Source organism: Anabrus simplex, chromosome 4 (genome assembly GCF_040414725.1).
Source record: "Anabrus simplex isolate iqAnaSimp1 chromosome 4, ASM4041472v1, whole genome shotgun sequence".
Lineage (NCBI taxonomy): Eukaryota > Metazoa > Arthropoda > Insecta > Orthoptera > Tettigoniidae > Anabrus > Anabrus simplex.
Window position 1 is genome coordinate 448,055,873 of NC_090268.1, and position 26,466 is coordinate 448,082,338.

Sequence of the window (26,466 nt, forward strand, 5' to 3'; positions counted from 1 at the left end):
TCCATGTGCTCGCAGTCGGGTGTGCCTCGTCATCTGAGTTGTAGTCCATGTGCTCGCAGTCGGGCGTGCCTCGTCATCCGAGTTGTAGTCCATGTGCTCGCAGTCGGGCTGCCTCGTCATCCGAGTTGTAGTCCATGTGCTCGCAGTCGGGTGTGCCTCGTCATCTGAGTTGTAGTCCATGCGCTCGCAGTCGGGCGTGCCCCGTCATCCGAGTTCATTGGGTTGATGCAGGATATACATTTCTGTATGTAGGTGTAGGATGAAATGGACGAATAAGTGATGGTGGTGTGTTGAGAGATAGTGCATTACGTCATACAATAATGGACAAAAATTTAGCCAGCGTCCCTTCCTCAAAACAATTACTAGGGAGCACTGTCATAGTTCCCTGTGTGGCAGTTGCAGATGATGTTTTCCCTTTACAAGAACACATCATGAAACCTTATAAAGCAAATTTCACTCAGTAACAGAAATTATTTATCACTTGAGCGGGGCTAGGCGTACATCAGAAAATGCATTTGGCGTATTGTGGAAGAGATTTAGAATTTTACTGAAAAAATGGAGCTTCCTGTGTAGACAGTTGAAATAATAACGTATCTGCCTGTGCACTGCACAATTTTTTATTAGCTGCAGGTTATGAATGATATGTAGGGCAACTAGAAGAGAGGGAAGACGAAGAAGGGTGTCCAGTTGTTGCTGCGGATGGAGGAATGACAATATTGTAGGATTACAGAGGGTAGGGAGGCAACGGTCTGCACAGGATGCCAGGAAAGTAAGAGATACTGACCAAGAATATTTTAATATAACTGCCTTTTTGTCATAGCAGTGGTAGTCGATAAAGAATTGTAAATATTAACATAATTCAGAAGTATATATTGAAATATGAATAAAAGAAATTAAATTTAAACTATGTGGAATGTGATGTTCCTAGAAATTTGTCTACATACTCACAATGCTCAACTTTTTGCATTAACAAGCCTGGAAGTGTAAAGTGTATATTAATTCATAGATGAATGCAAGTTATTATATTTCTGACATTCCATAAGTATGTGCTGGTATTTTATTTGTTAAATTAGCTTTTACTGGGTTATGCTGTAACTGAAATACCAGTGTCAATTACAATAAATATATATATATATATACAGTAAGAATTTTATCTGTACATTCCTCAGAATTTTAAGAGAATGGTATTTTCCTATCGGACGTGCCCACAGTCACAACGAAATGCACTTTTTAAATTTCCGTCATTTCTGTCTGTCTGTCTGTCTGTATGTACACGCATTACGAGGAAATGGCTGAATAGAATTTAATGAGAATCAGTATGTAAAGTCGAAAAATGTGTCGCTAAACTCTAAGCTATAAATCATACTATTCACGTGAAGTGAAATGGTAGTTTAGGGTAAGGCCTAAAATGTAATCCTCAAATATTTATTAGTGGTGTCCTATCGATAAATACTACAAAACTAAAGTTATACAGAAATGAATGTTTCGATCATTTATGTCTCATACATTTTTACCGTACCGGCTATGATAACAGAGATATCCCTAAGTCCATATTATCGCCGAGCCACGAAAAAATGGGTACACAGAATTTAAAGAAAGTCGGTGTGTAGAGTGGGGGAATAAGAAACTACAGTATAGGCCACAAATAAATTTATTCATCTATATTAAATGGTAGTTTAGGGGAAGCCGTTTAAAATTAATTTCTTAACCCTGCGTCGGTCAGGCTTTAATTTCGACACTATAAGTCGCGCGGCATTTAGGGGGCGACGTGGTTTATTACTGAAATGAACGGACCCCTCTGGCTGTTTCCCTGGGTAAATTTCCAAATTATGCCAATAGAAAGGTTTTGCATCAACTAGGGCATATATTTTTATCCCGTATTTGGCTGGTTTTGATGGGCAACCATTCTCTATATAACACTAATCAGGGGAAAAAGAAATGGAAGGGGTCCGACACTTCGAAAGATGAAGATATCGGCCATAGGAAGACCAGGGCCACGGAGGCTTTCGAAGGGCGTGAAAAGGAAAGACTCCCTAGCCCTCCCTAGCGTCGGGGTCGGAAGAGAACAAGAGTTGACCAAGGGAGGTCAGATAGGATAGATGAAAGTGAGGAGCCTGGCACAAGTAAGTGGAAGCAATGCCAGGACTCAGCTAAGGGCCCCATGATCACCAACCCACCCTCCAAAGTGCAGAGCCCCTGGGACCGCTTTTAGTCGTCTCTTACGACAGGCAGGGGACACCGCGGGTGTTATTCTACCGTCCCCACCCACAGGAGGAGGCTGGTTTTGATGCGATATACTGTTTAAACCGGCATCTTCCACGAAAGGCTTGAAGCTTTTCATCTATTGTTACGAACGCCCCAAGGGAATAGTTTTTAGGCCTACAGTTGTCACCAATTGATTGAAATACTTCCCGGATAGCTGCTCAGTTGTCCACATTCTTACGCTTCTCCCTTGTAACCCTGTTGTCAAAACGAAGGCAACGAAGCAAAAATTTAAAACGCCTCAAATTCATAAAAAAGTCGGAATTTTTCCACTCAATTGCCGTCCGTGCCCCACATGTTCTCCAGCATTACTTTGTTGGCATGTAAAGTACAAGCAAATGTACAAGTCTTAAGAATGCCTATATTACAGTATCAGTCACTTTCGCATCTCTTTCCCTTTGAAAATGTCCTTTTACGTGTTCTATATATATTGATGTGTAACATTTCGTCAGTTGCAAACAATTTCCCCACTCACGTGACGTGGGGGTGTTTTCTTCCTACGATATGATTCAGGGTGCTTACCCCATTTTGTGTTTTCATCCTTCCCTGCATAAAACAGGATGTCCCCGCTCCACTTTCGTTCGTATCGGAGTTGTCTTCTCTGCGCTCAGCCGAAATATCTTCAGCGTCAGTATCACTGTCCTATTCATTATGTTGCTCTTCGTCAAGATTATCATCAGTAACTAAATTGTGCATTAATTTCAAATCACTAGGATTTATTACATTGAAGAACTGACGGTTACCGGCCACACTAAAAACACGGAAGGCTTAGGTCGCGTGTGCCAACGTTCAGTGTCCCAACACTGATGTTATCAACAATAACAATTTCTCAACTGTATTGTAAGACACTGGAAGCTATGAAGATACCGAGACTGCAGATTCACCAGACGCGTGTTATGCCAGGCTCCTCACTTTCATCTATCCTATCCGACCTCCCTTGGTCAACTCTTGTTCTTTTCCGACCCCGACGCTATTATTTTTGCGAGGGCTAGGGAGTCCTTCATTTTCACGCCGTTGTCTTTCTTTGACCGACATCTTCATTTTTCGAAGTGTCGGATCCCTTCTATTTTTCCCTCTGATTAGTGTTACATAGAGGATGGTTACCAAAAACAATAATCACCACCACTGGGAAGTAGGGCGCAGAAACCTATCATTTATGTCTCATACATTTTTACCGCACCGGCTATGATAACAGAGATATTCCTAAGTCCATATCATCGCCGAGCCACGAGAAAATGGGTACACAGAATTTAAAGAAAGTCGGTGTATAGAGTCGGGGAATAAGAAACTACAGTATAGGCCACAAATAACTATATTCAACTTGATGAAATGGTAGTTTAGGGGAAACCGTTTAAAATTATTTTTTAATGCCTATGTTATTGGCCCTATCGAGCAGTACTGCATAACAAAGTTTTTAAAGAATACAATTTGTGATAATTTATGTTTCATTCAGTTTAACCGTACCCACTATGATAAGAGTGGTATTTTACAGTCGGAGGAAAACTAACTGTGTAAGCCTACGATACTCAAAGCTCATAAAACAGATCAACAATAACATTACTTTGACCACTGTTTGTTGTAATGTACTTTGTCTATTCTCCTGCCGATAAATGGTATTACTGCTGTGTACAGAGTACCAGAGTATAACAGCCTGCCTGAATACTGGCGGGAAGTAGCATGCCATTCCTCTGGTTCGTATATTTTCTGATACTGCTGGTAAGTAACACACTAGCCCAGCTATTCGATCCCTACTCTGAGGCGCTCATTAGAATGTGCAGTGTGACATCAGTTGGAAAAACCTCTGAGGATGTAGAAAAAGCAGGTGGAGCGTGATAGTGATTGAGAACTCCTATCATTACAATGAAAATTTCCTAACTCAGTCTTCAGAAGAGAAAAGATATATGGTGACTTCCCCGTCGCTTTTCTGGGGTAACGTTAAGAGCTATGAAATTTAATAAAATCTTACTCACAGCGTATAGACTATCTAACCTAGAATTCCGTAGCAAAACACGCGTACATCAGCTAGTTAACATACTAAATAGGAAAGAGAGTAAGGCTGAAAAATGTACTATAATTCAGTTAATGTTTCTGTCGTGCCACATGTATGTGTTAATATTTTAATTTTAGTGTGTTGTATCGGAGAAATGAATACAATTTGAAATTACAAGAAAGTGACATAATAAAGAAAAAACTTGCAGTATTAAAAATCAATTAAACACTCATAAAACCGTCTTCCTTTAATACTCACTCAGCCTGACGTCTTCTCCTCAGTATAATATCGAATATTTATCTTCCCTATAATGACAAGGGCTTTGCTCTTTAATGGTTTTAATGCACTGGAAACAAACAAACCAACTGCATCGAGATCAGACTGCTACTGGTAAGAAGAGTCATTTATTTCCCAACAACACTGTGTCATCATTTCCGAAGGATATATTTTAACAATGAATTATAAGATAAAATTCGACAGTGTCAGCCAAATTCAAAACATAAAGATTTTCGGAATAATATTAATGTGCGTTTTACATTCTTATTTGCCTTAAAATAAAATAATAAAAACTCCCAGAAAATTCTTGAGTAGAAAACTTAGCTGTATAAAACAACAAACAAATGAAGAAGTCTATAGGCGCTGCATTGTAGCACCACTGATATGTGCAAACACTCATTCCTGGATCCGACATAGAATAGATGTGGAGGAATCTGAAAAACAGAACAACTTCGTAACGACGTATGTGCAATGTTTGAGGAACGGAAGTACCGCCGCCCACTTCAAAAGATTTTACCACAGTGCGAATACACTTTAGGACAATTTTTTTTCGCAATTTGGGCGTAAGGTTGCCGTGACCCGACAGTGATGTTCTCTGCCACACTGAATTTGTTCCACACGTGGATCGACAAACTCTCGTTCAGTTTGGACATCGTCCTGTCTGCGTCCTTCTCATCGAAGTACAGTCTCCACTTCTGCGAAGGGATCGGGTAGAACGCCGATGGTGGGTGAACGGTAAATCCCCGGCATCGCTCGGGGGTCATAGACGAAACTGGCGCACACCGCATACCTGTCGGAGTACCCGCATGATGACGCCTGGAGCATTATGACCCCAGCTGTCACCTCGAAATTGAGTTCGGAGATCCTCTAGACATGCTGTCACCGTCTCATGACCTACTCCATCATGAGCGAAGTTCAACACCCCTGCAGCAACACCCTCCAGCGATTCAGCGCCCGCGAAGTTGCTCATGCCACTCTGCGACCTGGTGACTAGGTACCGCTCAACTTCCAGAGGGTGAGATCTTCAAGCGGAGACCCTGCGATGTAGCGATCCGGGCCCACATGTCTGAGACGCACCAATCCACTGAGATACGCTCGAGTTCTTGATAGGGGATGCAAACAGTAAGTACACGTGCAAATCGGGATTCATCTTCGAGGCAGAATCCACCGCGCTTGCCTGGCGCGGCGTCAATACCAGTTTCCCTTTAATACTGGAAGCGCAAGAGGTTTCATGAAAAAATATGCTTTTCTCCTTATCCCCCTGTGGGTGGGGGCAGTAGAATACATCCACGGTATCCCCTGCCTGTCGTTCGAGGCGACAAAAATATGCCCCAGGGGCTCTGAACTTTGGAACGTGGGTTGGCGACCACGGGGCCCTCAGCTGAGTCCTAACATTGCTTCCACTTACGTGTGCCAGGCTCCCCACTTTCATCTATCCTATCCGACCTCTCTTGGTCAATTCTTGTTCTTTTCCGACCCCGACGCTATTAGGTTCGCTCGGGCTAGGGTGACTTTCATTTTCACGACCTTCGTGGCCCTAGCCTTCATCGTGCCGATAACTTCATTTTTCGAAGTGTCGGATCCCTTCCATTTTTTCTCTCTGATTGGTGTTATATAGAGGATGGTTGCCTAGTTAAAACAATAATCACCACCACCACAGTTTTCCCCTTAGCTGGCATATCACTAGACGAACTAACATCCTCCAAATTATTAATCTCGTCCCAGTAACATGATATGCCACTATTACTGTCACTGACAGTATCATTGACACCCACTAATAGCAAGATGTTACCAGCCTCGCGATAAAATGCATTATTGTCAATACTTGCCACCCCAAAAGTTATTTAAAGAGCCGTACCACTCACGCACAATGTACTTGCCACTGTCGTTCTACGCATTTTTCTAGTTGGACAGCGCACTCTCGGTATCCAGACGAGTCACAGAGTCCACAATTAGTTTCCTTTTCTGACCTCTTGATGTGCTCCTTTCGCGTAGTGATGTTTGATTTGGTGAAGGTGAAGCAATTAACAGTGGTGGTAGATCACTGTCGCCTCTTACCAGGAGGCCCCGGGTTCGATTACTGGCCAGGTCAGAGACTTTTACCTGGAAATGAGGGTTGATTCAAGCTCCAGTCAGCCTACGTGATTAGAATTGAGGAGCTATCTGGCTGTGAGGTAGAGGCCCCGGTCTAGAAAGACAAGAATAACAGCCGAGAGGATTCCATTCGACGTGCTAACCACACAGCACCTCGTAATCTGGAAGGCTGTCGCTTTGTAGGCCGAAACCAATCAAGAGCCATTCTTCCACATAGTTGAAATGAACATTAATTGAAGCGTATATTTTTCCAATACCTTCTTACTGTGATGTACGGCACTAAACCCCACGACGCAACCGCCCCGAAGGGCCAGCGCGTACCAAATGACCGCTGCCCCTGCCCGAAGGCCAGCAGTTTACGAGGTGTCGGAATTTCGTCCCGCAGGATATATTTTACGGTAAAATTATGCCCACAGTATTCGCTGCCTGTCATAAGAGGCGACTAAAGAAAGGACCCCAGGGCCTCTTAATTTGAGAGGGGGGTTGACGACTATGAGGCCGTTAGTTGAGCCCTGGGATTGTTTCCATTTACTTGGGCCAAGCTCCTTACTTTCTTCTACGATATACGACCTCCCTTGGGCAACTCTTTTTTTCCAACGCCCATGGCATTTAGTTTATGAAGCCTAGGGAGTTTTACAGTTACACTCACCGGGCGAGTTGGCAGTGCGGTTAGGGACGCGCAGCTTTGAGCTTGCATCCGGGAGATAGTAAGTTACGAACCCTACTGTCGGCAGCCCTGAAGATGGTTTTCTGTAGTTTCCCATTTTCACACCAGGCAAATGCTGGGGCTGTACTTTAATTAAGGCCACGGCCGATTTCTTCCCACTCCTACCCTTTACCTATCCTATCTGTGTCGGTGCGAAGTAAAAGAAATTCTTCATTTTCACGCCCTTCGGGGCCCTTTTCGGTCTGTGCCCTTTGATTTATCCCTCTGATTAATGTTAGTAGAGGAGGTTTTCCCCGTTGTACTTCCTCTAAAAACACAACCACCGCCTTTCTTTTACGTCGTAAGAGGCGACTAAAAGGGGACCCAGGGGATCAGAACTTTGGAGCGCTGGTTGGCGACCACGGGGCCCTCAGCTGATTTCTGACATTGCTTCCACTTACTTGTACCAGGTTCCTCACTTTCACCTATCCTATTCGACCTCTCTTGGCCAACTCTTGTTTTTCTCCGACCCCGACGCAATTAGGTTTGCGAGGGCTAGGGAGTCTTTCATTTTCATTCCCTTCGCGGCCCTTGTCTTCCTTTGGCCGATACCTTCATTTTTCGAAGTGTCGGACCCCTTCCATTTCTTCTCTCTAATTAGTCTTATATAGAGGATGGTTGCCTAGTTGTACTTCCTCTTAAAACAATAATCACCACCACCTCACCACAAGCATGACCGACGGAGCTGCCCTCTCTGGCACAATCATGGAAACACTTAAGTTAATTGAGGTGAGGCCAATACAAGCTCATTGCAATATGGGAAACATCATTTCTATGAACATGCATGGCCCATCATCACACTGCCCCCTTTTTTAATGTGTCTGTCCTTTTTGATCAGACGAGGAGGCACATTTTTAAGCAAGGTTCTAATCCTTGAACCTAAAGTGCGCGCACTGCTAAATGCTAAAGGACTTAAAATCTAACTAAAACTTGGGAAACACATATTACACCCATAAATACAAAAGTCTGTTATAACAATGCACTATAAAATGCAGTCCACCTCTACCTGAGGCCCTGTACGTTCATAAACAGTATCACGCTGAATCAATCAGTACATTTCAAGCAATTTATTTAATACTTCCATGAGTTGCGTCAGGTAACCGAGGGAAGGTTGTAATTAATCGTAACATCCTCACCTCTCCAAGGGATTCGCAACTTGTTTCGTCTCATCTTCAACCAATGACATCTATATTCCTTTCCATTCCCCTTGTTTTCCTCTATATTATTTTCCCTGAAGAAAAAGGATTTTAGGACACTGGTAATTATACAACAAGCGAAATAAGCACATGGTACTACTAAAATATAATGGAAAATAGATAAAGTTTTACTGGCTCCGTTGATGATATGGTTTCTGTTACGGAGATATCCGTGGTAGTTAGAGGTGAATGGAGGTGCGGGCTGGAATGGGTCTAACTACAAGTTCGAACGATGAATTAAAATTTCAACAAAGGTTATATTTTCTATTCAAAATCAACCAATAACAAGGTATAACAGGTACCAAGTAGCAGATCAACAAATTAAGAAATAACAAATTACAGTTCGTTACAAGATTTGGGCTTCGAGCCCCACAATCACAATCCTTGAGCTATTAGCCCAACTTTACCAAGGTACAAAATCGAACAAAGGGGCAGAAAACTCCATCATACCAAGGAGCACTTGCTCCAAATTACAAAGTTAAGCCTCCTAGAGGCACACAGAAATCAAATTTAGGGAAGAGCAGACCCGCTTTCAAAGTTCAAGCCTATCAAAAGGCCACAACGAATTTTACTTCTATCTGCCCTCAAGGCACACAAAGAAACATCAATGAAGCGGGGGTGAATTTATGAGATTCGTGAACCGCCGAGTTCAAAGCGAAGGCTAACCAATGCAGGGATGTATCCCACCTGGAATGATCGTCGTGATGATAGGCAATCAGCGCCGACCTCAGATTACGATTGACCCGTTCAGCCAGAGATGGTTGAGGATAGTAAGCAGAAGTTGTTACAGGTGAGATAGATAGATCAAAACAGAATTTACGAAAGAGATTAGAGGTAAATTATCAGATACAATATATTAGCACGGACCAAAAGAAGCAAAGATAGAATTTAAACAAGAAATGGTGGACTGAGCGGTAGCCAGCTTAGTCGGAAATAACCATGAAAATCTTGTGAAACCATCTACACACAACAAAATGAATTTGTTGGCGTTCCCCTTTGCCTGGGGGAAGGGTCCGACGTAGTCGATATAGAGTCGTTCCATGGGGCGCGACGCTTGGTGGGAAGACAAGAGCCCTTGCTTAGTGGACACGGTGGGTTTACTAAGCCAACAAGATTTACAAGCTTTTACTAATTCACGGATTTCTCCGTCCATACCCTTCCAAATGAATATTTCACGGATCTTTTCACGGGTTTTGAAGATGCCTAAATGCCCCCCTAGTGGGGTCTCATAGTAATACTTGAAGATCATAGGTACGAGAACAGCTGGAACCACAATTTTCATCTTCTTATTGTCCCACCAGTTAGGTTACCCGGTGTCAAACTAAACTGATTGGCAGTAAAAACACAACACAGGACAAAGATCCAGTAGAAAGGAACAAAACGGAAGCGTGATAAACACTACACACCCAGAAAACACCAAAAGAACATAGTAAAAGGCAAACTTACCTCCAGGTGGTAGAAAAAACAGGTGGATCAAGCTACCAACCGACAGTGTGTCAAATAAATGTTCGTGGAAATAAAGACCAAACTTTCTTTTTTTTAAAAAGAAAATATATAATTCATGAAACTCAGATTAACAAATGTTAAATAAATGACATCATCGTAGTTAGTAATATTTAAAAAAAACTAGGTACCAGAAACCAAATAAAATTAGGTGACATAGGTTTAAAATAATGAGGCCTTTAGAATATTAAAAGATTAATTTAAATTAGGTAAAATAAGGGAAACAGACCTCACTTAAAACCACAGGAAAAACACAGTTAAACTCAAGAAACACCAAAAGATAAAATTAAAGAAAAATCATTTAAAAACCGCCGGACGGTAAGAAAGTAATGGGAGTAAATAAATTGGTACCTAGAGCTTGAAAAAGACCAAAATTAAGGAATTAAAACACCAAACGCCAGTCGGCAAGAAAGATATAGTCTGCAGGAAGTATTACAAACACCTCAACCTGTTTACTTAGTAACAACCACCAAATCAATTATCAGTGGATTCCATATGGAAAGGATACCATGTTAAAAATTAGAAAATACAACCTTCTTGGTTCACCGTTATTCCATGAGAGATACCAACTCTCTATCCGTTTCACGTCAACAAACTGGTACCATTAATACGGTGGGAGTTCCAGTCATGGGATGCTAAGTGCTTTACGTAATAATTTACCCAGGGAAAGAAAGCCACAACAACAAACGTAGAAGGAAAAGGGAAAGAAAGCAACTGGGGTGCCCGAGAAACAGTAAATGCGCAACGGGGTGACAAAAATACTGAAACAACATCAGACAGGGTAGTCTCCCAACATAAAAATCATCACCAACATCATTCCTTTTCAAAAATCAACATCCATTACCCCGGCAACAAAAGCAATTGTTAAACCATCGGAGAACCAATCCCGAAGGAAGAAGCAACAATGGCACCAAAACAATGGAGGCCAGAAGGGCAAAGATCAAACGCAAAACACGATAAAGCCCCCCCCCCCCAAAAAATAAGGAAAATAAATTAAAATAAACCAGCATAGCACAAGTAATCCCTACTGGATCTCCCACGTATTACTCTACTTTTAACAAACCAAAATAAATTTCAGAGCAGCAGTAACATCTTTACGGAGTGATGATAATAATAATAATAATAATAATGAAAATTTTACACCACTGCTTTCCTTTGGAAATTACCCCAAGTAACACTTAAATTCCATTACAAGAAATGTTATACCCTAGGTAACTGAATTAACAAGGACTTTTCAACCCGGTACTTGGTTTTGGAAGAGCACAATAATTTTACCCAACAGTGAAAAGGTCCACATCATTATAATCGAAACGCACAAGTTGATAATTAATAAGTTTCCTCCGAAGAAATCACACGAACAGTTTTCGGTTGATGAAAATACCAAAATAACAAGGTTGACTTACGGTTGGTTGGTTCTTCAATCAGTAGAATGATAATTCATGGCTCGGCCATGTGTACTTTACCAAATTGGAGATCTTCCTTGCAGCTTTTTAAAACAATCACTCACTACGAGGTTACAAATAGAGGAAAAAGAAAATATTATTAGGGTGTGAAGCACATCCCCACATCGTTACGATTTACTATCCACCGTCCATGATGATATCCCAAAGCATCGCCTTGAGTACGGAACGCCAACGACCTTTAGCCATGTTTACCAAGCAGCAACTGCCTGCTCGCTTCGCTTCCCTCTCTCTCGCCCCAGAGAGAGTGACTACATCAAGATGGCTGACACCAAGCGCTGATTGGCCGGAGCAGCTTCAAGAAGAAAGCGACAAATAGTTCTCATCATAGCCGTAGATGGCGGTAACGATCAGAGCTCACATGCGCTCGCTGAGTTAAACATGAAATATTGTGAGAACACCGTTGAGAGCAGAAGAAAATTAGAATACAGTTTTCTACACCGTAATAGGCAAACTCAAAACGTTGGTGGAAAGGAGACAAACGAAACCTCGGTTTCAGCCTCCCCCCCTTTAAGGGTTACATATCTTCTTACATCACTCCATGACGAAGTCCAGTGTATGAAATTAAGCTAGATTTTAAGTGTTTCAGTCCACAACAAATAAAAGTCACTGGTACCAAGTCCATCTCCAGATTGTCATAGCATGCAGAAGTTAAAGCATTCCAAAACGGGCAATGTACATAGCTCAGCACCAATCAACCTTTAAGTTCATTAAACACAGTTCAAGGTCCGGAAGTTATAGGATACGATAAACTTACACAGCGCCACAACACGGTTTTTCTTTTGAAATTCACAATCTCCAAACAGTTTAAGGATTCAATTTTCCTACATGTTTTACACCAAGTTCGCTTTAGATTACCTTTCACATACAGTCTCATAGCAAACGCTTTACCATAACCATTCCTGAGTTCATGTGGAATCTGGAAGTTTTTAAAAATTTTCACATAACCAGAATCAATGTTCTTCGCTTGCAGACTTCAATCACCAAACACACCTTGTTTACAAGAGAAGTTCAATGGACCTTTAGAAACCAGTATTTTAAGTCCACTACAGTCCAGGGTAGATCACCTAACATTTCTTACAATACCCTTCCAACCTTTAAACCAATTTTCTTTATTAAATCGGGTTGCTAATAACGAAACGCACCATCAAGATTGTTTCAATTACAGTGAAATGGCCAGTAAAAGAAAAAACAAGGACCAAAGGGAGGGAAGAAAAATGCAACGTTGGTGAGTAATCATACATAAGGTGATAAAATCCAAAATATCCAGGTCACGTGATAAATTAGGTTGGCACTAGTGTATATCTTAGGCTTGAGAAGGTACCAAGAGCAAGGAAAAGGAAAAAAGGTAAAGAAAAGGAAGGGAACCTTACTAAACAGAATATACTCCCCCAAAAAAATAGCAAGGAGCAAAATTACAATAACAGAAAAGTCACATGCATACAATCGGAGCACAATCAAAGTTTCCGATATCAGAAGGAAACCACCTTAAATAAGGTCAATTAAAATTTACACAAATCAATTAAGGGGAATTAAAGCCCTCAACGAAGGAGCACACTTACACATTAAATACAACACGGTAGTAGGCTACGCACAGACACAGCTTAACCTAGGAAAGGAAAACTAAACGAACCCCAATTACTCACATTAGGGAGTTTCAACAAGAAGAGGAGACAGTAGATACATGATTGCAAAAAAAAAGAAAGTACCACGTACCTCGAAAAATACAGTTTAGGAAATAGGCAACATGACCATGCAATTCCACAGAACTGCCACAGAAACGCCGCAGAACCACCCATAGTGGGGCCAACTAAAGGCTAGCTTACTAAATATACTACAGAAATCTTCCCAAAAATTAGTAATACTCAGGTTTACAGTGCCACACAAGAAATAACATACATAACCCAGTAGAAGGAAAATATGAAACAGTATAGCGATCAGAATAAGTACACCAGAATGACAAGTTTAGCAAAAACAAATCCATGGCTACAGGGTAAAGGTTTACTCAGGAAGAGCAAATTGATAGAACGGACGGAGACATCTAGAGCTCAAATAGATGGAGGGCACGCGTTCAAGTTGGTCATCAACGACCAAACTATCAACAGCATCCAGCAACGAGAAACCGGGACGGACAGAATTAAATTTCACAAGACCAAGGCAGTACCATGGAAAAAACATAACAGGAAAGGTTTTGAGAAAATAAAATTTCATGAGTTCAGACACAAGCACAACCCAAAGACCAACCAACGTCCGCAAACTTCAGTTATTTCCCACCCGGAAAGCTAATCAAATTAAAAGGAACGTGAAATACGCCTCAGATCAGTTGACCAGCAGGAAGAAGAGGAACCATGTCCTACACAACATAACCTACCAGTAGCCCGTCAGGACCTCGACACAAATCGGACTAAAGATAAGTGACATCACCCTGTTGCTCAACAGCAGACAGGTACCTATCTCCATTTCCCAAGGAGATGAGGTAAATAAAAGAATAAATGGCAGAGGCGAGGCAGGACGATAGAAAAAATATTCCATAAGACTAGGAAGAAGGAAGGAAGGCTACCCACAAACCTCATGATCCTTTAGCGGAAGGACGCTAGCATACATCCAGAGTTTCCTCAAATAATCCCATACTATTCGGAGAAACACCGAACGATAGATGTTAAAACGACCATATCGACAAGCATCGAAATCCACCAAGCAACACCTAGAGCGGTAGGTCGACATTAAATGAACTTATAGCAATAATAAAGGAATACATGATGACGTCAGAGAACCAGGTTATGCATGAAAACAAGGGAATGGCCGAAACAAAATACAACAGGAAACCAGTTACCTAAATCTACCTTCATACAATACTACAAGAGTTGCGTGCAACCCAAAAACAACAATCCCCAAATCTACCAGGACACAGGAGAAATCAGAAGGCCGTACAATCTTCCATCAAGTGTCATAACTACCCAATAACGACTACACAACATCAAAACGACAATAACTTCCAAAAACATGTGCCAGCCCATCAGGGATAAAAGATTTCACAATCTTCAACACCATGCTAAGAAGTCAACATGCGACCATCAAAATTTTACACATCAAACAACACTTCGGTACCGAAATAACACCACCAGATACAGGCCCAACACCAAACCTATCGCGGCTAAAGAAGTAGAATTCTCAGGTTAAGGACCTTACTTTGACAACCAAACGCTACAACAACAGGTAGATAAGGTAGGATACTCGACATACTACAAGAGCACACAACTCCCATAGAACAGCACAGAACAGGAAACAGACCAAATAATTTGAAACAAAGAACCTGGCGAAGAAAGCTTCCAGAGGAGCACAGAACTAAAAGATGATCGTGGGGCAACAGAAAACAATAATGAAAAGGGAATTTCCAACAGTTATCAAATTGAGTACGAAGAACTATTAGGAACAACGAGCTAGCTACGAGCCAATCTCAAAAGGAATTCACAACTCCCAAAGACATGGGAATAGTAAGGAACAGGACATTAGATGAATTAGCAAGGGAGGAGCACCTATTACCAACCGTCAGGCAGTGGAGAACCAGGAAGACGCAAGTCCATGCACAAGGCAAACAGGTTACCACTCTCAACACCAATCAACAGAGCTCCTTCACAACTAATCACATCCGCCAAAGATTTAACATAAAGAAGGCTTCACTGACATTAGAAGGGTTTTTCAACCTACACCATTTAACAAATGATATTACAAGGGAAACCAAGTCTTGGGATGACACCTTACTATCAGCAGGAAAGAGCAATCTTACAGTAGAAATGAAACAAACAACCCAGAGACAGAAGAACCAGCGAAACCAGAGATAATGATAATGTACAACATCTCGAAAGGGAGCCCTAACCCCACATTGCATAGGCAAATCACGATGAAAATCAATAGCTACAGATTATGCAGACTTAATTTTTTTTTTTTTGGGAGAACAATCCAGGGTAGTAGACAAACCCAAGCTACCCTAGAATGGGAACAAGAAATAGAACCTAGCAGGGCACAGAAAGATAGCACAAGCAGGACGATTTTAACCAACAAGTTTTAACTTAACACGGGTAGATAGACTAGAAATTCACCATATAGCGGAGCTACAAGGTCTGCATAAGATAATAAGCTTCACATGCCAAGTCCGTTTCATCACGAAAAATCAACAAGAGACCTTACAGGATAATTTTCCCAGACCTATCAAAGGAAAAGCTCACACAGGAAACCATCATAAGCCAGGGAATCAATACAGAGATTAAAAATCAGAAAATATTACACGGTTTACACACCACCCATGATTTAACCCTAATTAGCCCACTAAAGGTAGTTCTTAGGCGCATCTTTAAACCGTACACCACATCCTACCAAAGGTTGTACCAAACACCAAAATTAAAGGGAAACCAAAAGGGAAACTACACCTTAACCAGATTTGATTTGAGACAGATGAACCCGCCTAATTCTCTTAGCGATGGGATCACTAACTAACACTGATACAGGGGACAAGAACTGCAAAATGGTACAAGGTCCTTGGTACCTGGGAGCCAGTTTAGCAGTAAATTTTTTGATAGCTTTACTAATTGGGTAGCATTTAATGAAGACTTGGTCTCCAACCTTCAACCTTGTTGTTTTTCTACCCTTGTTGTACCGTTTCTTAGCCTTCTCGTACGATACAGACAGATTTTTCCTCGCTTCATCCCAAATTTTCTGAAGATCATTGGGCTTAGACAGGTCAGGAAGAAGGTCATCGATTCCAAGTAGGTTGGACATGGGCGAATACGGAGGGTAACCAAACATCAGAGACATAGGCGTCTTACCATGAGTTTCGTGTAAGGCTGAGTTGAACGCATGGGCCAACCAGTGCAGGCAAGAATCCCACTTGGACTGATTGTTATGATGAAACGCAATCAAGGCGGACTTTAGATTCCTGTTCATTCTCTCAGCGTAAGATGGGTTAGGATAGTATGGAGTAGTAGTTACATGTGAGATGCACAACTCAAATAAATATTTCCTGAATGAATGGCTGGTGAAAGAACTGGCATTGTCGGAAACTAAAAACTTGGGAGGACCAAAGGATGCAAAGATAGAGTTCAAACAACTGATAGTCGTTCGAGTGTCAGTAGATCTCGTAGGGATAATCCAGCTGAATCGAGAAAAGGCATCAATGCACACGAAGATGTGGGTGTTTCCTAAGGTAGAACGGGGGAGCGGACCCAAGAAATCGATGAAGAGCCGTTCCATTGGGCGAGAGGCTTGAGAAGAAGATAAAAATCCCACACGGTTGTTCAAACTCGGTTTGCTAATAGCACAGGCTTGACAAGATTTCACCATGTTTCTAATGTCATTATCCATCTTTTTCCAAATGAAGATCTGTCTAATCTTTTCCCTAGTCTTGAACGTACCCAAATGTCCCCCAATGGGAGAGCAGTGATAATATTTGAAAATTTCCGGGACAAGGACCCTAGGGACAACAATTTTGAAATTCCGACTCTTTCGACCTTTACAACAAAGAACACCCTTAACAAGAGAGTATGGCTTTACTACAGATCCTCCGTTAAGCTTATCAATGATATCCTTCAAATCTGGATCAGTTTTCTGATGATCAGCAATTTCATGATATAGTAGAGGAAGATCCGAAAGAATGGCATTAACTCCAAAGACGTTAGTTACAACTTCTTTATCATCAGGATTTACATCGGTGCCAAAATTATCTTCAAACATCCTACTTAGGCCGTCGGCGATGACGTTCTCAGAACCCCTGATATGCCTGACATTGAAATTGAAAGATGAAATCCTCAAAGCCCATCTAGTGATACGACCAGTTCTCTTGGGTCGGTTCAATACCCAAGAAAGAGCTTGGTTGTCTGTCTCGAGATCAAAATTAACATGCTCGATGAAGGGTCTGAATTTTTCCAGGGCAAACAACACGGCCAGAGATTCCAACTCATAAATGGAGTACTTGTTTTCTAAGTTGGTAAGAGTCCTGGACACGTAAGCTACGGGCCTACGCCCATCCTCGTACTCTTGTATAAGAACACCAGCAACCGCTTTGCCAGAAGCGTCGGTTTGCACAATGAACCTTTTATTAAAATTTGGAATAGCCAAAACGGGAGCATTCATCAGAGCGGATTTCAAAGCTTCAAAGGCTTCTTGCTGAGGACGACCCCAGAAGAACTTCACGTCTTTACGTCTAAGATGATTTAACGGAGCAGCTATCTCTGCAAAATTAGGAATGAACTTCCTGAAAAAATTGACCATGCCTACGAACCGTGCGATGCCTTTGACATCTTTAGGGGGTCGAAAGTCCCTAATAGCCTGAGTCCTAGAGTGGTCGATGGAGATACCATCGGAGGAAACTACATGTCCAAGGAAAGACATACTCGGCTTAGCAAACGCTACCTTTGACAACTTGACAGTCAGTCCAGCTTTCCTCAAGCGATCCAGGACTTCTCTAACATGTTCGACATGTTCTTCGAAGGTTTTTGAGAATATAACCAGGTCGTCAAGGTAATTAAAGACGAACCTAAACTTAATGTCAGAGAGAATGGTGTCTAACAGCCTCGTGAGAACAGCCGCGCCACAAGATATGCCAAACGGAAGTCTCAGAAATTCATAGAGGTTCCAATCAGTGATGAAGGCGGTCAGTGGAATGGAAGACTTAGACAATGGGACTTGGTAATATGCCTGATTGAGATCTAACACGGTGAAAAACTTGGCACCCGAGAACCACCCAAAACAAGTGTGCAGATCGGGTAAAGGGATGGATTGCAAGATGACCTTGCGGTTTAAAGCCCTGTAATCGATAACAGCCCTGAAACCTCCAGAGGGTTTAGGTACCAGGAAGACCGGGGATGCACAGGGAGAGGTAGATGGACGGATCACTCCGTCAGCTAACATTTGGTCAATAATCTTTTTAAGTTCGAGCATACGAGGAGGTGAGAGGCGGTAAGGAGGGGATCTGACAGGAGTGTTATCTGATAACTCAATCTGATACTCGAGAACATCAGTAACTCCTAGCTTGCTAGTAAACACATCGGGGAAATCGTTACATAGAACACGAATACATTCAGCTTCCTCCTCACTCAAATGGCTAAGATCCAATTTATCAATTTCACCAACTCCTTCCGGCACTGACTCGTCTACACAGGAAACCTTGATTGCACACGAGGAAAGATCCCTAAAATTAAATTTAGAATCAGGAGAAAATTTAAAGAAAAACATTCTAGCTTGAAGATCCATAACTAGTCCCGTTTTCGACAAGAAACCTGTCCCTAAAATCATGTTGCAAGACAGGTTAGGTGCCACAAGGCACGTGATTTTCCAGGTGAAATTCCCAATTCTTACTTTTACCTTTACAGCCCCCAGAATTTCCAACTTGTTCCCATTAGCAGCCACACACTTCACACCAACAGGTAATAATTCATCCAGTTTACAAGCACTCTTCAGCTTGGAATACCATCCAAAATTGATCACGTTGACAATACTGCCAGAATCAATCAAAGCTAACAGGGGTTCGTTATTTACTTCCACTTCAGCAAAGGTACCCTGGGAAACACCACAGGTAGAAATCTTATTACACCTTTGGGGACAGATAACCTTAGCAGAGCCCGGAGACCTTCCAAAATTAGAATTTTTATACTTTATTTGGGAAACTCCTAGTCATTGACCTGAATTTGGAGCAGACAAGGGGCAATTATTCTTAAGATGCTGAGCAGATCCACAAGTATAGCAACAACCCCTAGAGTTGCGCTTAACTACAGTACAAGCATTCCTGAGGTGATTCCTAGAACCACAGTTAAAACACTTCTTGGCATTGGCATCATTATACATAGAAGAGTGGACAGGAGGAACAGGTTTGGCAGGTGGAGGTAAACTTACAGTTCTGGAGGCATCTCCATGCTTGACGTCTTCAGCGAAGGAGCATGCAACCTCCAGTTCATCAAAATTAGTGGGGCACTTACTCAGGGAAAGGTAGGACCTGTATGAAGGAGAGATCCCTTTTAAAATTCTTGCCACCATTTCTTCCTCGGGAACAGTAATTTTGAAAACTTTACAGAAAAATCTGAGGTCAAGGATATAAGAAAGTAAATTTTCATGAAGGAACTGCATCCGAAAACAATGTTGAGGAATTAAGCTCTGTAACGCCAAGGAGGGAATAAATTTTTTCAACACCGATTCATGAAATTCATCAACCTTAAGTTTTGATGAAATGGCCTCTGAGATTTCCCGTTTCAGAATACCTTCACAATGGGAGAAAAGAGCACGAAAGATACCCAAATCATCGATAGAATAAACTTTACCGGAATCCTTCATATCTACTAGAAACCGCAGAAAACGAATGCTTTCCTCAATCGAATCTACTGAGAAATTTTTCACCCCATGGAAAAGCTCCTTTAAAGGGTTGTAGGTGGGAGTAAGGCTCATCTTAGACAACAAACTTTCCAGGACGGGAAAGGCAGCACAACATAAGCCTTGGTTATTAGGAGGGGTAACTACATGGTTTGAGGAACACTGAGGAATAGGGTCAGAAGGATTACATTTTTGACTGATTTTTAGGTTATCCATATCTCTGCTGGCAATCATCAGGTCCAGCTCAGCGGAAATGCTAGAGGCAATAGCCAACAATTTGGTGCAGTGGGAGATAAACTCGGGTTCAGGTTTAAGCGACAACAAATCATGGATCCTTCCCAAGTAGTGATATACTCTGGCCTTTAAACGGTCAATTTGTGCTTTAGAAGGAGACAATTCCAAGAACTCTTCCCTTATTACTTCTATCTCAGTCAAGGCCTCAGTGATAAAATGAAGTGACTCACCAACATTGCTGGGGCGAACACGGGATGGATTAATGGGCACCTGAATAAGCTCGGAAAGAAGATTAGCACAATCAGCAACAGAACCAGCAGGACTAGCTCCACGTATCGCTAGCTCATAGGTTAACTCTGCCTTACGGAGCTTGTGGGGAAACAGGACCGCTCGAGACATGGTGGAGGTACATGAAACAAAATTCCAACGAATTAATCAAGATAAATGCGCTTCTTTTCACAAAAGTAAGTAACCTTTAAGACCATTGGGCTTTTTTCCACCACTCAACTATGTGACACACTGTACAGTTTTCAGGAAAGGGGGATACGACCTACCTACAGGAAATTAACACTAGCACGAGCGTAGTCAACTTAGTAACCACGCTCTGAAGCTACCACTTACTGTCCCACCAGTTAGGTTACCCGGTGTCAAACTAAACTGATTGGCAGTAAAAACACAACACAGGACAAAGATCCAGTAGAAAGGAACAAAACGGAAGCGTGATAAACACTACACACCCAGAAAACACCAAAAGAACATAGTAAAAGGCAAACTTACCTCCAGGTGGTAGAAAAAACAGGTGGATCAAGCTACCAACCGACAGTGTGTCAAATAAATGTTGCGTGGAAATAAAGACCAAACTTTCTTTTTTTAAAAAGAAAATATATAATTCATGAAACTCAGATTAACAAATGTTAAATAAATGACATCCTCGTAGTTAGTAATATTTAAAAAAAAACTAGGTACCAGAAACCAAATAAAATTAGGTGACATAGGTTTAAAATAATGAGGCCTTTAGAATATTAAAAGATTAATTTAAATTAGGTAAAATAAGGGAAACAGACCTCACTTAAAACCACAGGAAAAACACAGTTAAACTCAAGAAACACCAAAAGATAAAAATTAAAGAAAAATCATTTAAAAACCGCCGGACGGTAAGAAAGTAATGGGAGTAAACAAATTGGTACCTAGAGCTTGAAAAAGACCAAAATTAAGGAATTAAAACACCAAACGCCAGTCGGCAAGAAAGATATAGTCTGCAGGAAGTATTACAAACACCTCAACCTGTTTACTTAGTAACAACCACCAAATCAATTATCAGTGGATTCCATATGGAAAGGATACCATGTTAAAAATTAGAAAATACAACCTTCTTGGTTCACCGTTATTCCATGAGAGATACCAACTCTCTATCCGTTTCACGTCAACAAACTGGTACCATTAATACGGTGGGAGTTCCAGTCATGGGATGCTAAGTGCTTTACGTAATAATTTACCCAGGGAAAGAAAGCCACAACAACAAACGTAGAAGGAAAAGGGAAAGAAAGCAACTGGGGTGCCCGAGAAACAGTAAATGCGCAACGGGGTGACAAAAATACTGAAACAACATCAGACAGGGTAGTCTCCCAACATAAAAATCATCACCAACATCATTCCTTTTCAAAAATCAACATCCATTACCCCGGCAACAAAAGCAATTGTTAAACCATCGGAGAACCAATCCCGAAGGAAGAAGCAACAATGGCACCAAAACAATGGAGGCCAGAAGGGCAAAGATCAAACGCAAAACACGATAAAGCCCCCCCCCCAAAAAATAAGGAAAATAAATTAAAATAAACCAGCATAGCACAAGTAATCCCTACTGGATCTCCCACGTATTACTCTACTTTTAACAAACCAAAATAAATTTCAGAGCAGCAGTAACATCTTTACGGAGTGATGATAATAATAATAATAATAATAATGAAAATTTTACACCACTGCTTTCCTTTGGAAATTACCCCAAGTAACACTTAAATTCCATTACAAGAAATGTTATACCCTAGGTAACTGAATTAACAAGGACTTTTCAACCCGGTACTTGGTTTTGGAAGAGCACAATAATTTTACCCAACAGTGAAAAGGTCCACATCATTATAATCGAAACGCACAAGTTGATAATTAATAAGTTTCCTCCGAAGAAATCACACGAACAGTTTTCGGTTGATGAAAATACCAAAATAACAAGGTTGACTTACGGTTGGTTGGTTCTTCAATCAGTAGAATGATAATTCATGGCTCGGCCATGTGTACTTTACCAAATTGGAGATCTTCCTTGCAGCTTTTTAAAACAATCACTCACTACGAGGTTACAAATAGAGGAAAAAGAAAATATTATTAGGGTGTGAAGCACATCCCCACATCGTTACGATTTACTATCCACCGTCCATGATGATATCCCAAAGCATCGCCTTGAGTACGGAACGCCAACGACCTTTAGCCATGTTTACCAAGCAGCAACTGCCTGCTCGCTTCGCTTCCCTCTCTCTCGCCCCAGAGAGAGTGACTACATCAAGATGGCTGACACCAAGCGCTGATTGGCCGGAGCAGCTTCAAGAAGAAAGCGACAAATAGTTCTCATCATAGCCGTAGATGGCGGTAACGATCAGAGCTCACATGCGCTCGCTGAGTTAAACATGAAATATTGTGAGAACACCGTTGAGAGCAGAAGAAAATTAGAATACAGTTTTCTACGCCGTAATAGGCAAACTCAAAACGTTGGTGGAAAGGGTTTACTAAGCCAACAAGATTTACAAGCTTTTACTAATTCACGGATTTCTCCGTCCATACCCTTCCAAATGAATATTTCACGGATCTTTTCACGGGTTTTGAAGATGCCTAAATGCCCCCCTAGTGGGGTCTCATAGTAATACTTGAAGATCATAGGTACGAGAACAGCTGGAACCACAATTTTCATCTTCTTATCATGCCCCGACGGGCAACATAAAACACCATTCCTCGATGCATAAGGGACTACATGTTCCACTGAAGAAAGGGTTTCCATGGTAGGGGCCAGCGTCGGATCTTCACGTTGATATTTTTCAATAACCCTAAAGAGCATAGGAGCATCAGTTAGAATGGCATTAACCTCAGGAGGTATGGACTCGGGAGGTGAAAAACTATCAACCTGTTCAGGTGTCTCTATATCATTGGCAAACATACGGCTTAGACCATCCGTTCCTCTTATATGCCTGACATCAAATTGGAAGGCAGAAATTCCGATGGCCCAGCGGGCTATGCGACCAGTACGACGCGGCCTAGCTAAGACTCAGCTTAAGGCTTGGTTATCAGTCTCCAAGTCGAACTTGACATGTTCCAGATAGAGGCGGAACTTTTCTAGAGCAAACAAGACAGCCAAACCCTCAAGTTCATGGATGGAATACTTGAATTCTTGGGCCAATAATGTCCTAGATGAAGAGGCGATTGGTCGCCTCCCTAGTTCAGTCTCTTGAACCAGGACTGCTGCCACCGCCGAGGACGACGCGTCGGTTTGGACGATAAATTTCTTCGAGAAATCAGGCATGGCCAGAACAGGGGCATTACACAGAGCTAATTTGAGATCTTCAAAAGCGGCTTGTTGAGAAGGTCCCCACTCAAATTTGACGCCTTTCCTACGAAGTAAGTTCAAGTGTTCCGCTCTATTGGCGAAATTTGGAATAAATTTCCTGAAGAAATTCACCATACCGAACAAATCAGAAAGGTTTTCGAGAACAATACTAGCTTCCTTCCTTTGAATGTCATTCAACCTTAGAGACAACAGATCGTTAACTCTATTAGAAAAATGAAACAATCTAGCTTGCACACGTTTAAGTTGATTCGGTGATGGATCATTTTCTACAAAAAAGCTAACTACAGATGCTAGCTCAGTAGTATTATCAGTGATCGTCGGGAGAGCGTTGTCAATCTCTTTCTCTCCCAAGGTGGGAATAGAAATGGGCAAATCAAGGGACTCTTTAAGCTTGTTGGTATCTACTGCAACCGTGCCTCCAGATTGCAAATTTCTAATTGTTAATTCATAAATTAATTCCTCGTTGCGCATATAGCCGGGATGGAGGACATCGCAGGGCCGGGCATGATGGCAGAACTTTACAAATTTAGAAAAATCGAAGAACTCCAGCGACGGAGAAAATTGTTAGAGTTCGAACCAAAAGCAACGTTTAGCCGTCAAAAGGGGCTAAATTGAGACCCGTTCAACCACGCTCTGCTACCACTTGTTACGGAGATATCCGTGGTAGTTAGAGGTGAAAAAAGGTGCGGGCTGGAATGGCTCTAACTACAAGTTCGAACGATGAATTAAAATTTCAACATAGGTTATATTTTCTTTTCAAAATCAACCAATAACAAGGTATAACAGGTACCAAGTAGCAGATCAACAAGTTAAGAAATAACAAATTACAGCTCGTTACAAGATTTGGGCTTCGAGCCCCACAATCACAATCCTTGAGCTATTAGCCCGACTTTACCAAGGTACCAAATCGAACAAAGGGGCAGAAAACCCCATCATACCAAGGAGCACTTGCTCCAAATTACAATGTTAAGCCTCCTAGAGGCACACAGAAATCAAATTTAGGGAAGAGCAGACCCGCTCTCAAAGTTCAAGCCTATCAAAAGGCCACAAAGAATTTTACTTCTATCTGCCCTCAAGGCACACAAAGAAACAGGGGTATTTAATACCCAAACTACAGGGCCTTCGCAATGAAAATAAAACAAGAGGTTAAGTTACTGGCCCAAAGTGCAGAGAGGACTGGAGGCGTGAACTTGCACTCCAAATACACTTTTTAAACCTAAATGGCTCTAGGCCGATACACAGGGGCTAGTCCCAAGCTAGGGAGGTGACCCGTATGAGAAAACTTTAATACATTAAGGAAGAGAAGAAACGGTTATAAAAACGTGGTCACCTCAATTTCAAAATAGGGTGCGAGAGGGAAAAGCACTCTCTATCCCCGCTTTACAGTGAAAGAGATTTGTAGTTTTTACATAGACAGAAGAGGAATTTACATTAAAAAATGGTAGGTTACATATTAAAAGGTTTCGAACCCTCCCCTAGGGTTAAACTGCTGAGGTAGCGAGAAATAAAGATGTTAAAAGGCCATTACCTTGTTGAAGAGCTGCTGCTTAAAGAAAGAGGCGCTTCCCGCCCCCTGTTACATATCCACACACTAAGTTAGATGTTACTGAAGTGGCCCCGAGACAAGAAAATCAGCAGTTTTTATACCCTCGTGGAAAATTTGAGACCTTTTAAGAATGAATAGACACACCCCCCAACTTTATTGGATAGCTTAGAGCTACATATCCATATCGAAGAAGACATACACTATTGGTCAAAAATTAATTAAAGAAATTCGGGACTGGCTGAGTTCAAAACTGGCGGACAGAAGATTAATATTGCCAACCCAAAAAATAAAAGAACAAAATGTAGTAAAGACAAAACTTAAGAATGCGAAATTTCTTCAAGAAAGTTCATTCCTTCGCACCAGAGTGCGTAATCATAGTTTTTAGTAGAGACAAGTGGTAGAGAACGTCCACACTTCTTGATCAATTAGAAACAAAAACACACCAAAATTCACACAGAGCCATCTTCGGAGAAATTGTTCAGTTGATACAGTTTTTTTTAAGTTCAGACTTCCTCCTGTATAGGAGTTTCAACTGGCGCAATATTTGAACTAGCGGCGTGGAGGTGTACCGCCCGGTACAGTTTCAATAAAGACACATAAGCCTACGATAACCTCTTACTCGACAGATCCTCCGATCCTACAGTTACAGGTCCTAGGAACCTTACTATTCTCTTGTGGTTGGACCATTTATGGCAGAGTTTGGCGGTGATTTGTTTGGCTGTCGAGCTTATAGGGGACATTTTTACCACAACCAGGTCTCCAACTTCCAGGGTGACCTTTTTTTTCCCTGGTTGAATGATTTTTGCCACCCGGTCTCGGGCTCTGACCAATTGTGCAACGGCTTCCTTCCATTTTGTCTCAATATTCATGTTTGTCGATGGCTCGGACAGGTTACCCAATGCCCCATTTCAACTGGAGCGGGTCAGCAAGGCTTCTCGCTGGGGTGAGATTCGTGTACACCACTGTTGAAGGCTAAAACAAACAATTCCAAATTATCATTCCGGATGCGCTGACCAGCGCTATGGAAAGCACTCAGACAGGATTTCAGATCACGGTGAAATCTATCAACGTGAGAAGGTTTGGTGTAGTGGGGGCTCAGTAAAACGTGCTTCACTCGCTACCCAAAACTCAGGTGACGAAATTTACGGCAGCTGATTGTAAACGCATTGTCCGTCCCATAAACTATACAAATATGCAGAGATAAAACATGGACGCGCTGTTCGAGTTTATAGTGCGG

At 41.7% G+C, this 26,466-nt stretch overlaps 1 pseudogene; it reads right to left on the minus strand.

The window, feature by feature from the left end:
* Positions 1-5,031: 5,031 nt before the first annotated feature.
* Positions 5,032-26,098, minus strand: LOC137500520 (lactosylceramide 4-alpha-galactosyltransferase-like; annotated as a pseudogene).
* Between the last annotated feature and the right edge of the window lie 368 nt (positions 26,099-26,466).